Raw genomic sequence first — 19,011 nt, forward strand, 5'->3', positions numbered from 1 at the left:
GGACAGAAGAAAAGGGGAGAAAGGAAGGGAGACAGGGGCACTTCTCGAGTGACACTCTTGGTAGCTCTCTCTCTCTCTCAGGTTTCCCTCTTACCTCGTCTCCGACTATCCTAGGCTGTGCTCCTCCCCTCCACTACACCCATCCTCTTGGTTGCATTCATCCCCACAGTTGGTGTTGTACATCTTGAAATACAAGGAAGTGTCCCATCACAACTTTTGTCGCTCTCCTTGTCTCTCTGTCTCTCTCTGTCTCTGTCTCTCTCTCTCTCTCTCTCTCGGTTCACTACATGTTGAAGTGTTTATAACGATGTTCTGCCCTCGACTCCCCTTCCCTCCCAACCAACCCTACCAGCCGCATCCCCAACTTAACATAGTGATCATCGTAGATAGGAAGTTCCTATACCAGCAACGCATCGCTCTCTTATTTGGCGCCAAACGTTTAGCAGAAGTGTTAGCCTCCCCTCACCCCTTTATCCTTCCTATCTTGGACTACAACATCACTTGGGATGTTATTATCCTCTGCTTGTACTAGGCACTCACCCCCCTCACGGCATACTTCCCGAGCACAACAGACCCCCTTCCTCCTCTCTCTATTGTAGATGATTCCATTCGTCTACAGGTACATCAAAATTTGGCGATCCTGCTGGGGAACTCAAGGGGGTTCAAGTGTCAACTTCGAAACATATTTAGCATGAAATTCCTTTGATGTTTCGTCGCACACACTCCTCTGTTTGTACTGATAGCACCTTGACATTTCCTTTAGAACAAGTAAATAGTAGCCAGAAAAGCCCCTACGCAGTCAGTGCTCCTCCCACACATAGATCATGTGGGCGACCACGAAAGCTTCCACCTCCACAACCATCCTCCCCTCCTTCTTCCCTTTCGATTTTTCCCACTTCACCTGCATCCTTCCCATCTCCACCCCCACGTTCGACAACTTCATTCCCTATCATGGCTCAAGCTCCAGCTCTTGAGCCATTGTCTAACCTTCTGGCTTGGGTGAATGTGAAGGCACCAAGATTTCATGGCACTTCTGCAGAGGATGCAAATGATCATGTCCGAAGGTTCCTATATGCTTGCAAATCCAAGGGTGTTGAGCGCGAGGATGCATATCTTGTACTGTTCCCCGTCACTCTCGAAGATAGCGCAGATAAGTGGTATAGTCAATTTGTGGCTGGTCATTTTCTTACTTGGTTAGCTTTGCAAGATGCATTTCTGCATAACTTTCGTGCAGGAGATTTCTATGATCTAATCATATAGGAACTCAACAATTTGGAGATGGGTGCACACGAGACAGTTTCGGAGTTGGTTGCACGAGTCAAGATCTTGGTAGCCCGCCTCCCAGTAGATCCAGGCGTGGTCCTTGTCAAAGGTTGGGTCATGAAAGCTCTCCCACCGTCCACGTAGAGAAACACTTCCGCAGGCTGCCACCCTCGAACAACTCCAGGAGATGGCTACTCAAGTTGAAAATGCCCGTTGTATCACCGAGAAGGACAAGTCCATGCATGCCATTCCGTTCGATGACATCTCTCAACTAAGAAAGGAGTTGGAAGAGTTAAAACTTCAAAAGAAGACTGATGAGGTCAACCTTCTCCGCCAACAACTTGACGAGCTCAAACACACCCGCCACGGTGTGTGGTGTAAAAATTGCAAACACCAGGGCCATACCTCCTCCGACTGTCGAGAGCACAAGAAATGTACTTTTTGTGACCAGACTGGACATGATGCTTCCGATTGCTACTACCTTAAGGTCTTGCAAAAGTCCAAGCTACCCAGAACCGTTCTACCACCACAAGATGACTTTTTGGTAACGCCCTCCCCCCCAGTATATGTTGCAACTCCAGTTCCCCCTATTGTCCCTCCCTCTTATTCTCCTTCACCATCTTACCCCACATCTACACCTCCCCCCGCTTTCTCCCCAAATCCCACCTTTCCCACGTCTTCATTATCACACCCTTCCTACCCTACACCTCCGCCGTCTCCTTACTCTTCTAGTCTCACCTTCCCACCCCACTCCGTTGCTTCACCGTATCCTCATCCGCCTACCTTCACTGCACCACCTTACACTCATCCCCAATATGCTACTTTGTCTTATGTCACTCCACCACCCTATCCTCCCTCTTCTTTCCCTCCTCCTCGCCCTCCTTCCAACCGCCCACTTATGTGCTTCCGCTGTGGTGAATATGGCCATCTTCAAACCCTCTGCATGAGAATAGTCCTCCTTGCCAACATTGCCATACTTCCCGTGACCACTACACATGTGATTGCCCTAAGTGTCTCAATGTTGCTTCATCATCCCTGCCACCACAACCCCCCTCCGTTCTTGGGACTCCACCTCCCCGTCCACCCCCCGCCGCCCATCTTATTGACATTGAGCACCCCATGGTTGCCATTGTCACCCATAGTCAACGTGCTTCACCTCCCCCTACTTCAACTTCAACTGCTCCTCGCCGCCACCTAAGAACACCCCTTGTCGAAAAGGCCTTTGTAGAAGCTGCCCGTGAGTTGGCCAAAGAACCACCACTAGAAGTGAGTACTCGACCCCTTATGCCCATTCATACGACGGACTCCTTCGACTCTACTCTTGCTTCCTTGGAGGTAAAGGTCAAACTGTCTGAACTTTGTGCTTTAAGCCCTACCGTTTCCCGCAAGTTGGCTTTTCTCTCGCATAAATGGAGTACACCGGTCGCCCCCCCCACTCCCTGTCAGTGTCACCTCTCCCACATCAGCCACCACATCTTCCCCCTCTCCACACCCTCACACACCTCCCGCTCACCCTCATTCACTTTCTTCTAACCCTTCCTCCCCTTCATCAGTTGCCTCTGTTGGTGTTTGTTTCTCGGGGCCCAAAATTGCTGATATAAATGCTCCCAAGCTGACAGTGGTCTTGGAAGGAGTCACAATTGAAGGTGTCATCTTGGATGGGGGTTCTGGCATCAATATTCTCCCAGAGACAACCCGTTTGAAAATTGGCTTACCCATCACCGATCCCCCTCCCTTCATCCTGTGTCTTGCTGATCAACGAACAGTCCAACCCGTGGGATCGGTCAAAGGAGCGAGCATGATTGTTAATGGACTCACATTTGTCATGAATTTTGTTGTTATGGACATGGCACCAACCACCGAAGCATACCCTCTACTGTTCGGTCGTCCATGGTTGCGCATTGCAAAGGTAGTGCATAATTAGGGGACTGATAGTTTGATGGTTCCGCTTAATGGTCGCCTCATTGACATGCCCTTGGACAAGCATGAACCATCCTCGGATGACGCACACAACCACCAAGCAACCCCATCCTCTGATACATGGACCACTCAAGTTGTACCGGAGGTGGAACTAGATGTTGTGACTGAAGATGGCATCATCAATCTTGAACAAGGTATTGCACTTCTCACATGGTTAATTGGCTTGGATTTCATTCATGTAAATGCCATTGATTGCCCTCCATCCTCTCAATCGTCCCATCCACCCAATATCCTCCTGCCACCACTTCCTCCAAATTTGTCTCCCATCACTCCTGTGAACTCACCCGAAACATCCCCTTCTTCCTCCCCGTATCACATTCTTTCCAATCTCCTTTGGTCTGACGAAGGCAGTTCTCAAGTCACCCCTTCTTCCACCACATACAACACACCTTCTCACTCTCCACCATTGTTACGCACACCGCCCCCACATCTTCTTTCCTCATCTCATTCCCCCCCTTCCTCTTCTTCCCCTCTTCCTCCTCTACTACCATCACCCATCTCTTCTGCACTCTCCATCTACCACCCTGATCCTCCCCTTCAATCTCAACTCACACATACCACTCGCTCTCCCACTTCATCCACTAAATCATCCCAACGATTTCCCTCCGCTCACCAACTCCCACCCCTACTCCCTCATCCCTCCAGCACCCTTCCATCCTATCCCACTTCCATCCCTCCCATGTCCTACGGCCTTCCCCTCCCTAGTATTCCTCGCCGCCCTCCACTACTACCTAATCCTAACCACTGCCACCCTCCCCCATTACCAAACCCCACCAGCTGCTCTGCTTCCACATGCTTACCACCTATCTTACCTAACCCCACCACACCTCTACCACATATCCGATCACTTCCTTGGCTATACTCCTTATCCATTTCGCACACACCCTCCTCCTCTTCAGACACCACACAATCTTCCTCAATTCGCACCATTGATTTACGCATGGTTCAAATCGCGGAGTGGAATAATCCCCCAGAAGAGGCCTCCACATCTCATGAGAACTCCCCAAACAACTCTCTCGATGATTCTTCTCCTAAGGATGATCCCATAGAGGTCATTGGCCTCTAGGACCCTGAACCACCTAAGCATAGTCGAACTGCCTACCGCCCATTTCATGACCACCTAGCCTGCCTCTCACATCATATTCTCATTGATCCAACCACACCCGCAGATACTGTGGCACAAGTTGCTCCCTCCAACTGGCTCGAAGAAAACAAAGGGGACTTTCCCCTCTGTGATAAGCCAGCCCACGACCTTGCCCTCTACAACCAAGCCCTCTATACAAATGACCTAGGCAATTATGGATCACCAGCGAGATCAACCTAGGATCAGACGATAATCCTCGTCCAATCCCTGTAAGCTCTTGGGTATGGGAGCACCCCTCCCATCTAGACATGGTCCATTCTTTCTTCCAGTCCTACCAAGATGTTTTTGCCTAGACTTATCATGACTTACAGGATGTCCTTGCCGGAATTGGCATTTTCAACATTCCATTACGTCCCAATGCCAAACCCATCCGCAGTCCTCCCTATCGCATGAATCCACGATATGTGGAAAAAGTCAAGGAAGAACTAGACAAGTTGGCAGCCACTAATATCATTGTCCCCATTGAACACTCCGAATGGCTCTCCCCGATTGTCATCATACCCAAAAAGAGGTCAAACAAAAAACGTGTTTGTGTAGACTTCCGCTCCTTAAATAAAGCCACGCGAAATGAAGTGTTTCCCATACCCTTTATGGATCGTATTCTAGAAGATGTGGTAGGGCATTCGCTCTACTCCTTCATGGATGGATTTAGTGGCTACAATTAGGTTGTGATTGCTGAAGGTGATCAAGACAAGACTGCTTTTGTGTCTCAGTGGGGCACCTTCAAGTATACTAAAATGCCATTTGGCTTGAAAAATGCCCCCTCCACCTTTCAACGGATAATCACTTCGGTATTCTCAAAATATCTCACTACCTTTATGAGGGCTTTCCTTGATGACTTCTCATGCATGAACGGGGTTGCTGCTAGCCCCAAGGAGCTTTCATTCCATGAACACATCTATCTTCTCTCTCTATGCTTTCAAAAGTGTCGCAAATCTTCTCTCAGACTCAATACTCTGAAATGTGAATTCTTCATCACCACTAGCACTCTTCTCGGTCACATCATTTCTCAGATCGGGCTTGCCTCTGACCTCGAGAAAATTCTTTCCATCTTACGCCTCCCCCCTCCTTCCACACCGAAGGCTGTCAAATCCTTTCTCAGCCATGTGGGCTATCATCGAAAATTCATCTGCCATTATGCCCAGATTGCTGCCTCGTTGACCGAACTATTTCAATGGGATGCCCCCTTCCATTGGGGCTCTCGACAACATGAAGCCTTTGAGACCTTAAAGATAGCTCTCACCACCATGCCCATCCTTACCTAGCCAGATTGGAATCAGCCCTTCCACGTGCATACGGATGCTAGCAATGTGGCAATTGGTGTAGTCCTTGCCCAACCTGAGTTAGATGGCCCCTTGGACCTCCCTGTCTTTTTCACAAGCCATCAACTTAACTCAGCCGAGCGCAATTATTCCACCGCAGAACGAGAAGGCTTGGCTATTGTTTTTGCTCTGCACAAATTCCAACACTACCTCCTTGCCACCCACTTCACAATCATCACAGACCACCAACCCCTAAAGTACCTTTTGAACAAAGCCCAGGTTTCTGGTTGCATTCAACGATGGCTCTTACTATTCTAAGAGTTTGACTTTGAAATTCTCATACGTCCTGGATGACAAAACGTTATTGCCGATCATTTATCTAGGATCGAACATGGTGACCCTAGCCCCAGTGGTGTCCCTGATGATCTGCCTGACTCTCAAACTTTTGCCCTTGAAACCAACTCCTCTCCAACTTCAAGCTCCTCGTCCTCACCATCACCTCTATCACTACTAATCCCCAACCCTCCTCCTTCTCTACCCACACAACCCTCCTTCAGCCTCTATCATCTCGAAGCCACCCCCCCTTGGTATTCAGATATCAGCTACCTCCTCTCCGTTGGAACCTTTCCACCTGGATTACGTGCTAGAGATAAACGCACCCTACTCCTTAAATCGGGACCCTACCAGCTCATCGGAGGATACCTTTATCTCAAAGGCCCAAATGACATCCTCCGGCGTTGCATCAACCCCCATGAAGTTCGGCCCATTATTCGTGATGCCCATGCGGGCCCTGCAAGTGGCCATGTCTCAGCTATCCAAACTGCACGCCGCATTCTACTCTTAGGCCTATGGTGGCCATCAATCCATTAGGACTGCAAGACCTATGTCCGCCAGTGTAACCCATGCCAACGTGGAGGTCAACGACCGACAAGTCTAAACTGTAACCCACTCCAACTTATAGAACCTTGGGCACCATTTGAACAATGGGGCATAGATTTCGTCGGCCCCATTAATCCTCCATCTAGTGGCTCTGCCCAATATATTTTGGTAGCAACAGACTATGCTACTAAGTGGGTAGAAGCTAAAGCGACCAAAGATAACACTGCAGCAACCATAGCCTCATTTCTATATGAGCTAATTTTCTCTAGGTTTGGTTGTCCTCTAGAAATTGTTAGTGACCATGGCACCCATTTTATTAATCAGGTCATCACCATCATTCTGGACCGCTACAAAATTTTTCATCGAAAATCCACTGCCTACTATCCCCGAGCCAATGTCCAGGCCGAGAGTTCGAATCAGACCTTTGGATGCATGCTCCACAAAATTTGTGACAATCACCCCACCCACTGGGCTGAGGCTCTTCTCGGCGCTCTTTGGACGTACCGCACCACCTTCAAAGCCACTACTCAATTCACCCCTTTTCAACTTGTGTATGGTCTTGAAGCCGTCATGCCTTTTGAGTTTTATGGTGACAGTTACAGACTCTTCACACCACGAGATGATGATTTTCACAAAGCACTACTCGCCCAAGTGGAACACATAATGCATCTTTAAGAACGCCACCGACATGCTCAGCTTGCAGAGGATATTGAAGGACGGCGACGGAAGGCATGGCATGATAGACACCTACGCATGCCAACATTCACTGAAGAAGATTTTGTCCTACTTTATGATGCAAAATACTTAAAAAAAGAGCAGAAGTTGGTATACGCATGGAATGGACCATATCGTGCGAGAACCATCCTACCTCGAGGTGTTGTTGCTCTTGAGAATCTCAATGGTTCACCCAAAGGTTTAGTTAATGGCTCACGCCTTAAGCGGTACTATGATCCCAACACTTCAGCACCTTCATCATCGGCATCCTCCTAAAATCCCATAAAGGTATCTTTTGCACACCCTGGTAATTCCTCCACTACACGCACTCCTCTACACACTCTTTTTTTTTCCCTTCTCCTCTCACATTCCTCTGAACACTCTTGTTTTATTTTTTTATTCTCCTTCACAATCCTCTGCGCATTCTTGTTTTTCCCCCACACACCTGTACCATATATTATTCTCCTCCGAATATCTCGTTCTCCCTCCCTCACACCCTCTGCACACTCTTGTTTTCCCCCTGTTTTCCCATGCAAACTCCACCCTTCCACTTTCCTTTCACCTTCCTCTTTTCACCCTTTTTCCCTTCTCACTTCATCCACGTCTCCTATTTCTTTTTTGACAATTCTTTCTTCCTCATCTATGACTCCTCTCTTCCTCCCTTTTTCTTTCATTTTAAATTTTATGCCCCCCTCCTTCGTCTCTCCCTCCCCTCGCCTCTCCCTCCCCTCGCCTCTCCATTGCCCCCCCTCACCCCCTCCCCTACCCCCTCCTCTGCCTCCCCCTCCCCTCCCTCCCCTCCTCCTCTACCCCCCTCCTTTGCCTCTCCTTCCCCTCGCCTCTCCTCCGCCCCCCCTCCCCTCTGCACCGGCACCCCTGCTCTGCCTCCCCCTCCCCTCCCTCCCCTCTCCACCGGCACCCCTCCTCCGCCCCTCCCTCCCCTCTCCTCCCCTCCTCTACCCCCCTCCTTCGCCTCTCCCTCCCCTCGCCTCTCCACCGCCCCCCCTCACCCCCTTCGCTACCCCCCTCCTCTGACTCCCCCTCCCCTCCCTCCCCTCCTCCTCTGCCCCCCTCCTTCGCATCTCCCTCCCCTCGCCTCTCCTCCGTCCCCCCTCCCCTCTCCACTGGCACCCCTCCTTTGCCTCCCCCTCCCCTCCCTCCCCTCTCCACCAGCACCCCTCCTCCGGCCCCAACTTCCCTCTCCTCCCCTCCTCTGCCCTCCTCTTCACCTCTCCCTCCCCTCGCCTCTCCACCAATGCCCCCCCTCACCTCCTCCCCTACCCCCCTCCTCTGCCTCCCCCTCCCCTCCCTCCCCTCTCCATTGGCACCCCTCCTCTGCCCACCCCTCCCCTCTCCTCCCCTCCTCTGCCCCCCTCCTTTGCCTCTCCCTCCCCTCACCTCTCCACCGCCCCCCCTCACCCCCTCCCCTACCCCCCTCCTCTGCCTCCCCCTCTCCACCGGCACCCCTCATCTACCCCCCCTCCCCTCTCCTCCCCTCCTCTGCCCCCCTCCTTCACCTCTCCCTCCCCTCGCCTCTCCACCGCCCCCCCTCACCCCCTCCCCTACCCCCCTCCTGTGCCTCCCCCTTGTAGACACATACAAAGATATGACCTTGTAGGCTAGTGTAGTAGTTAGTCTGTAGACACACACAAAGATATGACCTTGTAGGCTAGTGTAGTACTTAGTCTTTTTTATGTTCTACTTGGGTACTATATATACCAAGTACTTTTTATCTCATTTCTATCGAACATCTATTGGAGCTTTCTTGTGTGAGCACATTCGTTCACTCGTGTTCACTCCTTGTCTCCATCTTTGTTCCTTCATGTGGTATCAGGGCATTCGTCACTAGAACCTAGATTCAGCCTTGCATTCCGTCTCGCAGCAAGTTCCCTGGTGTTCCCGTGTTGCTTTCGATCTGACATTCAGCTCGACTTTTTGTGGGCTACAAATTCATTTAGCATACAGCACGCTCCTGTTCAACACGACTTTGTTCCTGGTAAGAATCCCTTTCATCCTTACAGGATCTCGGTGAACAGATACTTCTTGCGTGGACACAGTTACCAGCTTGCAATTTCAGATTGTGTTGGCAAGTGATTGGATGCATTTTCAGTTTTGAGGTGCAGTGGTTTATGCCTTGGCAGTGATTGTAAAGAGCCTATTTGCTCTGTGTTGCAACGAGCTTGTCTGCTCTTGGTTGCATTGTGTTTTACTTGCAGTATTTGCAGTCAGTTATTTGTGCAAGCACTATGTCTCTTTCAGAGAACTTTGGTACTATTACAGATGGGGACAAATTGGAAGGTCCAAACTATGCCTTGTGGTCATTTGTGCTCCGCAACATTTTGGTTGGCAAGGGACTGTGGGATATTGTGAGTGGTGATGAAACTAGGCCAGCTGCTGCTGCAGCTAGTTCATCTTCATCCACAGGTCCTACTCCTGCCTTATTGGAGGAGCAAAGGAGGTTTGATAGGAGAAATGCCCAGGCTCTGTCCTTGATTTCCCTCTCAGTGAAGAGGCACATTATGTCTACCATCAACTCCTGCAAATATGCTAAAGCTGCTTGGGATAAATTGGAAAGCATGTACCATGTCAAGAATGAAGCTAGAGTGCTAGCTTTGACAAATCAACTCAAGGAGATGAAGATGGAAGAAGGGCAGACAATTACATAGCACATTGCTAAGATTACTGATCTTAGAGATCAATTAGCAAATGTTGATGAGGAGATAGAGGACAGAAAGCTTGTCACTATCACTCTCAACAGCCTGGCTCCGTCATTTGGCACATTTGTTACCTCTTTGTTTATCATGCTTAGGGCTGCCCCTGTCTCATTTGATGAGTTGGTAGGACTGCTCCTATAAGAAGAGGAAAGAACCTCTAATTTTGCTCATTTATCCCGCCAAGGTGAGCAAGCTCTTGCCATGCAGGGAAAGGAAAAATTTCAGTCAAAGGGAGCTAATTTTCAGAGAAAATACAGCAATGCATTTCAATCCAAAAATGAGGGGAATGCAAGCTCTCATGCAAGTCATGGATCTAAGAAGAAGGGTACATGTAACTACTGCAAAAAGCCTGGTCATTTTATTGCAGAGTGTTAGAAAAGGGTTGCTAATGAGAAGAAGAGGGGGACTACAAACAATAATTTTGTGGCACCTGCTGAAAATTCAAATGCCTCTTCTCATGCACACTATGCCCAAGATGACAAGGATTTTGCCTTTGGTGTTGTGGATCAGGAGATCATCGACACAAGGGGGGAGTGCAGCATTGCAGGCATGCTACACATGCTCATGCTCTTATTGAGCCAGTGTCAGAGGGTATTGATGCATCTTTGGCCACCACTGATACTTGGTATTTGGACAACGGTGCTTCTAAGCACATGACCCATCACAGAGATTGGTTTGAGGATATTACACCTGTTCATGGTAGACAGGTTGTTTGTGCCAATGATGCCACACAGGATATCACAGGAGTGGGACATGTTCCTATTCTTTCGGATGGTTCAAGGAAGAAACAATATATCCGTGATGTTTGGTATGTTCCAGATTTGAAAAAAAATCTGATTTCAGTTTCTTCCATTGCTTATGACCAACATATGTTGGTAGAGTTTCAGGGCAGCCAATGCAGGATTAAGGATCCTAAAAATGGTTATGCTATTGTGGCTACAGGCACTTATCAGAAGGGGTTGTACAAGCTTGATGCTCAGCCCTATACTCAGCATGCCATGGCTGTATCATGTGTATCTCAGGGTGATTTATGGCATGCAAGGTTTGGCCATGTTCATCACAGGGCATTGACCTATTTTTTTAACAACAATATGGTCATTGGAATGCCAAAATTACAGCAACTAGTCAATGAAGTGTGTGAAGGGTGTGCTCTTGGCATATTGCACCGCCTACCTTTCAAAAAGGATGGGAAAGGTGATGTGAAGGCAACAAGAGTATTGCAAATAGTGCACAGTGATGTTTGTGGCCCCATGAATGTTACTACTCATAGAGGGGCAAGGTACTTTGTTACCTTCATTGATGACTATTCCAGATTAACATGGCTCTTTCTCATGAAGAAAAAATCAGAGGTGTTTTATTGGTTCAAGATATTCAAGGCTATGGCTGAGAATTAGACCAATTCCAAGATACAAACACTTAACACAGTCAGAGGGGGAGAGTACACTTTAGATGTGTTTGAAGGATATTTGCAAGAACATGGCATCAAACATCATTTGACTGTGCCATACACATCCCAGTGCAATCCTATTCCCGAAAGGAAGAATAGGACTCTTGTGGAAATGACAAGGTGCATGCTGAAATTCAAGAAAGTCTCAAAAGGATTTTGGGGAGAGGCCATTACTACAGCCACATACATTTTGAACAGATGCCCAACAAAAGCTTTGGTTGACAGGACACCATTTGAGGTATACTATGGGTATAAGCCCAAGGTCAATCATTTCAGAATTTTTGGGTCGATTGCTTATGCTTTGATCCCTGCTCAACATAGAACTAAGCTTGATGACAAGAGTGTCAAGTGCATATTTGTGGGGTACAGTATTGAGAGTAAAGGATTTCATTTGTATGATCCTGTTAGCGGGAGGGTTATTATCAGTAGAGATGTTGCCTTTGCTGAGAATGAAACCATGCAACCGGTCAATGTTGACTTGCCACCATATGATGATGTGCCTCTTAATATTATTCAGTTTGATAATGATGAGATGGATTCTCCATCCTCCTCACCCAGTTCAGATTTGGTGCCATGTGTTGAGGGGGGATTTCCCTCAAATGTTCCAGAAGGGCAGCCAACTAGTGGGGCAGGACAGCCACATGTTTGGAAACATTACCACCATCGTGCCAAGGATGCTACACCCAGTGGTATAGCCAGCAGTAGTGCTGAAAATTCAGTTCCATAATGGGCACAGTTGTCCCTCATCAGAGAAGCTAATGTTCAGCCAACTTTGGGGAGAACCAGGACAGCCACAAAGAATGCATCATCACAGGTGAATTATGCTTTGATGGCTTCAGTTATGGAAGCTGAAATTGAGCCCAAAGATTTGAGGATGCCCAGGAACATCCAGCATGGCAGGAAGCCATGAAATCAGAAATTAGATCCATTGAAAAGAATGCCACATGGGATTTGGTTGATAAGCCCATTGGGAAGAATGTTGTTGGCACAAAATGGATCTATAAGGTTAAGTATCATGCAGATGGTACTGTTGAAAAACACAAGGCCCGGCTAGTTGCCAAGGGGTATGCCCAAGAGGAGGGAGTTGATTATGAGGAGACCTTTGCTCCAAAAGCCAAGATGACTACCATTCAGTCTGTCATCTCTCTTGCTGCAAGTTATGGCTGGCCCGTCTTTCAGATGGATGTCAAGACTGCCTTCTTGAACGGTGATTTACAGGAGGAAGTTTATGTGCAGCAACCCCAAGGTTTTGAGGTTAAGGGACAAGAGCACAAGCTGTGCAAGCTACGCAAGGCATTGTATGGGCTCAAACAAGCACCCCGTGCCTGGTATCACAAGATACATCAGTATTTGCTATCCCAGGGCTTTGTGAACACACATACAAAGTCCAATCTATATGTTATGCAAGAAAAATCAGATTTGCTGATTTTAGTTCTTTATGTGGATGATATACTACTCACAAAAAGTAGTACTCAGCAAATTGCAGCCATGAAGACCGCGTTGTGTCAGACATTTGATATGACAGCTTTGGGCCTCTTGCACTATTGTCTTGGCATTGAGTTTTGGCAAACACAGGAGGGGATATGTATGTCACAGACAAAGTATGCAAAGAGTCTCTTGCAAAAATTTAAGATGGAAAATTGCAAACCTATGGCCACTCCATTGACAAAAGGCCTTAAGCTTTCAAAGCATGACACAGCAGAGAAGTTTGATGGCACACTTTATAGACAGTTGGTGTGTAGTTTTATCTATCTGTGTTCTACCAGGGCTGATATTGCACATGCCACATGGTTGCTAAGTCAGTTCATGCATTGTCCCACAGTCACACATTGGCAAGAAGCCAAGAGGGTTCTCAGGTATTTGCAGGGCACTCTTACTCATGGATTGCACTATGCTGCAAATTGTGACATTTCTCTGAGTGGTTTCACTGACTCAGATTGGTCAGGGGACATGGATGATAGAAAATCAACCACTGGCTATTGCTTCTCATTGGGTTCAGCATGCATATCTTGGCTCAGTAAAAAGCAAGACCGTGTTTCTCTTTCCTCTAGTGAAGTTGAGTATAGAGCAGAAAACGCAGCCACTACAGAAGCAATGTGGTTAAGGAAGCTTATGTTTGATTTGCATCATGCACAAGATGGTGAGGCCAGCTCAATTTTGTGCGACAGTATGAGTTGCATTGACATTGGAAAAAATCCTGTTTTTCATGCCCGCATGAAACATATTGAGAATCATTATCATTAGGTTCGGGATTGTATACAGGATGGCTTCATTGATCTTATCTATTGTCCTACTGAGGATAATGTGGCGGATATTTCACTAAAAGCCTATTAGCTCCACTTTTTACTCGTCATCGACAAGGCTTGGGGATACGAGATATAACAACAATGTCAAGGGGGGTTATAAAATGACATTGTTATTCATGTGTTACCCCATAGGTTGCTATATCCTGATGGATGAATTTGTGCAACCATGGTACTTCAGGTGCCCTAGGTACTTCTGAGACATTTCTAGAGTACTTCAGTCATATCTTTGAGGGGGGATTTGTAGACACATACAAAGATATGACCTTGTAGGCTAGTGTAGTACTTAGTCTATAGACACATACAAAGATATGACCTTGTAGGCTAGTGTAGTACTTAGTCTTTTTTATGTTCTACTTGGATACTATATATACCAAGTACTTTGTATCTCATTTCTATCGAACATCTATTGGAGCTTTCTTGTGTGAGCACATTCGTTCACTCGTGTTCACTCCTTGTCTCCATCTTTGTTCCTTCACCCCTCCCCTCCCTCCCCTCTCCACCGACACCCCTCCTCCGCCCCCCTCTCCCCTCTCCTCCCCTCCTCTGCCTCCCTCCTTTGCCTCTCCCTCCCCTCGCCTCTCCACTGCCCCCCCTCACCCCCTCCCCTACCCCCCTCCTCTGCCTCCCCCTCCCCTCCCTCCCCTCCTCCTCTGCCCCCCTCCTTTGCCTCTCCCTCCCCTCGCCTCTCCTCCGCCCCCCCTCCCCTCTCCTCCCCTCCTCTGCCCACCTCCTTCACCTCTCCCTCCCCTTGCCTCTCCACCGCCCCCCCCTCACCCCCTCCCCTACTTCCCTCCTCTGCCTCCCCCTCCCCTCCTCCTCTGCCCCCCGACAACCCCCTCTCCTTCTTCTCCCTCCCATTTTTCCACCTTAACATCACCCCTCCAGTAGATCATTCATCACAACCTCTTCGACGATCCCCTCTTCTTCTTCCCCCTAACCTTTTCCCTCTTATTATCACCCCTCCATTGCAGCGTCCATCACAACCTCTTCGACGACCCCCTCTCCTCCTTCTCCCTCCCATTTTTCCACCTTACATCACCCCTTCGGTAGATCATCTATCACAACCTCTTCGACGATTGCTACGACCTCTCCCTCTCCATTGATGCTTCCTACAACATCTACGTGGCCATCATCGACATCCCCTCCCTCTCCATCAACATCCCCTCCTACGCCATCTCCCTCTCCATCAAAATCCCCTCCTATGACATCTCCCTTTCCATCAACATCCCTTCCTCCACCATCTACCTCGACGATTACATCTCACGCACTCCACCTCCACCTCCTATTGTTGTACCAACCCTTCTTCGCTCAAGTGTTACTCATCAACAGGATGCCATTCCATTGGCCTTCTCCCCTCAAGTGTTACTCATCACTAGGATGCCATTCCATTGGCTAGTTCACATGATCTTGCATCTATGACTGCCTCTTCTTTTGAGGCCACTAATGATGACAGTGAGTGAGGACATTGACGAGGCTGATGGTGATACCACCTTTGATGTAGCAGACAAGGAGGCCGATGGAGATGAGGACGATGACCTAGATTCCTCCGACTAGGGTTTCTCTTTGGCATCCATGCTAAGGAAGATGGATTTTGTATTCAATGTTGTATCTTGTTGTAGCATTCTCCATTGTTGTTTTGATGAAGTTCCTCTTTGCTCATGAAGGCACTCGGATGTATATTTTTTGCACTACCCCCATGTTGGGATGATCTATTTTGTAATGAGGCAGCTACCCTTTTCATGCTCCTAAAGATGTAATTTTTTCTCCTTTCGCTTGAGACATACTGACAGAGCATTCACCGAGGACGGTGAATGATTTAGGGCCGGGGCACCTGTAGATGGCTCCGATCACCTCCTCCATCTCACCTCCGGTCACCTCCGACACCTCACCTCTGGCACCTCACCTCCCGCAACACCATGAATATCTATCCCTCTCCTTGGCCCTCTGACAAGCAACTCTTCCCTGGAGCCTCTGACATCTCTACCCCTTTGTCGTCGCCTTGCCATGGTACCTCCACTTCTACCACCAGAGTCATGACCTTTGTCTCTACTTCACCGACGCATCTCCTCCTGTCACTCCACATCTCCTCTCCATCACTCCTCCTCTTCAACGACACAAATGCCTCTCGCTCTCACCATACGATGTGGTACCCCTCCCGCAAGATGCTCTGCAACTCCAACCACTACATGAACGGCCTCATCACCACCACCAAACTTTGGCGGTGCATCTAATGCCTCGGGCCCTCCCCTCTCACATGGGGAGATAAGGATCAAGGATTGGACAGAAGAAAAGGGGAGAAAGGAAGGGAGATAGGGGCACTTCTCGAGTGACACTCTTGGTAGCTCTCTCTCTCGAAGGTTTTCCTCTCACCTCATCTCCGACTATCCTGGGCTGCACTCCTCCCCTCCGCTACACCCATCCTCTTGGTTGCATTCATCCCCACAGTTGGTGTTGTACATCTTGGAATACAAGGAAGTGTCCCATCACACCTTTTGACGCTCTCCTTCTCTGTCTCTCTCTCTTTGTCTCTCTCTCTCTCTCTCTCTCTCTCTCTCTCTCTCTCGGTTCTTGTGCTACATGTTTAAGTGTTGACAGCGATGTTCTGCCCTCGACTCCCCTTTCCTCCCAACCAACCCTACTAGTCGCATCCCCAACTTAACATAGTGATAATCGTAGATAGGAAGGTCCTATACCAGCAATGCATCGCTCTCTTATTTGGTGCCGAACATTTAGCGGAAGTGTTAGCCTCCCATCACCCCTTCATCCTTCCTATCTTGGACTACAACATCACTTGGGATGTTATTATCTTGTCCTTGTACTAGGCACTCACCCCCATCACGGCATACTACCTCGAGCACAACGGACCCCCTTCCTCCTCTCTGTACTGTAGACGACTCCATCCATCTACAGGTCCATATATACCACCCATAGAACCAAGACCCCCAGTTCCTATGCCTTCAACCACATGATACAAGGATCCCCAATTCACGTATGGATGCTACCCCATGAACTATCCTCCACTACTACCCCCACAGTCGGTAGTTACAGAAGATCTTTTAAGCATGGTGCAAGCACTAAGAAGGGGAGTGGCAGTAGGAAAGGCCACGGCTACTACATCCGACCAAGAGCCTTGGTCTTCTAAGACCAAACCACACCATATATTGAAGCTCATGAACAAATTCACTGGAGAATATCTGGTTTTTGGCCTATATACATTTCTTCAATCGTCATGCCATGGACAGCTGCAGTGGGAGTTCTATTCATAATATAAACAACAGTTGCTACTGCTTCAATCCAAAAATAGTCATGCATAATTTTGTCATTTAGGATCGCTCGTCCTACTTCTCCAATATGCGTGTTCTTCCTTTCTGCAACCCCATTTTGTTGAGGGGTATACCTACATGAGTACTTCCTTTGAATTCCCTGTTCTTTCATATATTCACTAAATTATTTTGAAAAATACTCTCCCCCTCCATCAGATCTTAGCACCTTAATATGCACACCTTTCTCTTTTTCAACCATGGCCTTAAAAGCCTTGAAATGGCTGAACACTTCACTTTTGTGCTTCTTAAAATAAATCCACACCTTCTTAGTGTAGTCATCAATAAAGGTCACATAGTAATGGCATCCACCAATAGAAGCAACTTTGGTTGTGCACACATTTGAGTGGACTTCATTTTGACATAGCCAATGGCACTTTACATGCAACAACTGTCATTCATTGTGACAATATTAGAAGCATCATGCTTGCTATATAATGCAGTTTATCATATTAGAACAAAGCACATTGAGGTGCATTGTCACTTTGTGAGGGAGAAGGTTCTAGTAGCAGGTGAGATTGATCTTGTGTATGTCAAAACTGAGGAGCAGGTGGCTGATATTTTTATGAAGGATTTGGATACCAAGAAGCTTCGCAAATTTAGGAGCTTGCTTGGTGTACTTAAGATGGATTTGAGCTTGAGGGGGAGTGTTGAGATATGAAGCTCTAGCCTCGATGTATCTCCTGGGGGACTATCATTTATGTCATCGCCTATGTTGGTTGTACTCGTGGCATAGTTAGACTGCCACGTATGTTTTTGTTTGGGTTCACATATGAATCGCATATTCTAGGGCTCGACATATAGGGTATACCCCTCTTCTATTGTATTGTTGTTGTGTGCTATTTTCAAGTAAGTGAAGATAAGCTTCAGCCTCCACATCTTGTGTCCTCTCTCTTGTGTACGTTGTGAAGAAGCTACACTTGAGTCTCCTCCCTCTCTCCCGCAATCTTTACACCCCCTGCAAGTTGTGGGTGGAGCGGGCTGGTCTGGGTGCATGTGACATTTACCCGTGATTGATGATAAGAGTCCGATAGCCGTTGAGTCTGTCATGCTCAGTGGAGTTTCGATTGTTTGTCCATGGATCTCTAGAGGTTGTAAGTCATCATTGTGCCCTCGAGTTGAGGTTGTTGCTACTGCCTCTGCTACTTCAGCTTCCATTGCTTGTTTCTCTGCCTCCTCTTTTCTTAACTGCTCCTGTCATCGAGCTTCAGCCTTTTCCCTGATTTTTTTGGAAGCTTCGATTTGTCTATCCATTTCCCTGTTAGCCTTGACCTTCAACCATACTCCATTGCTCGTCTCTTTGTCTTCCTTGTTGCTCTACCCCTTGTCCTTGGCTAGTGACTTGGATTGTTGTTGTAAATACTTTGGCAGCAAATCCCTTGACTTTGCTACATATCCATAATCATCTCGAATTAACTTTTTTGTACACAAGTGGAAGATGATGGGCATAAACAGCATATGATTTATTATCCTAGAATTGTGCTATGTGCATGCGGCACTAAGATCATGATAGAAGAAGTCTGCCTAGTTTGTAGTATACAATTTTGGTTTATAAAGTTGGGCCAGGTGCGATTGAAGTGTGATTCAATGATGGTCTGAGGGTTCCACCTTCATGAGGAACCTTTTCCCAACATCTTCAGGTGATGATACTTACTCTTGCTCCTCCATCCAAGATTGCAGTGAACTTTTAAACCTGATAAATGATGGGTAGCATTGCGTTCAAATCATTGATCTCAAAGTATTAACCTAGCTTGTGTAGGGATACCTTGGGCATCTCTGGGTTCTCTATCGATGGAGCAGTCTTGCTGTTGGTTATAGGTTCTTGTGTCACTACCTGTCTATTCATCCAATCAGTGAGATCCCTCCATGAGACGAGACTACTTTGAAGGAGTGAACCAATTGGAACTTTAACTTCCATGGACATGAAGTTTCACAAGCCTGTTGTATCTCTTAGTAGCTCCATAATTTCTTGGCCCTCCGAT

The sequence above is a fragment of the Dipteris shenzhenensis genome, chromosome 29 (assembly GCF_047967505.1).
Source record: "Dipteris shenzhenensis isolate YYH24624 ecotype China chromosome 29, Dip_SZ_1.0, whole genome shotgun sequence".
Classification (NCBI taxonomy): domain Eukaryota; kingdom Viridiplantae; phylum Streptophyta; class Polypodiopsida; order Gleicheniales; family Dipteridaceae; genus Dipteris; species Dipteris shenzhenensis.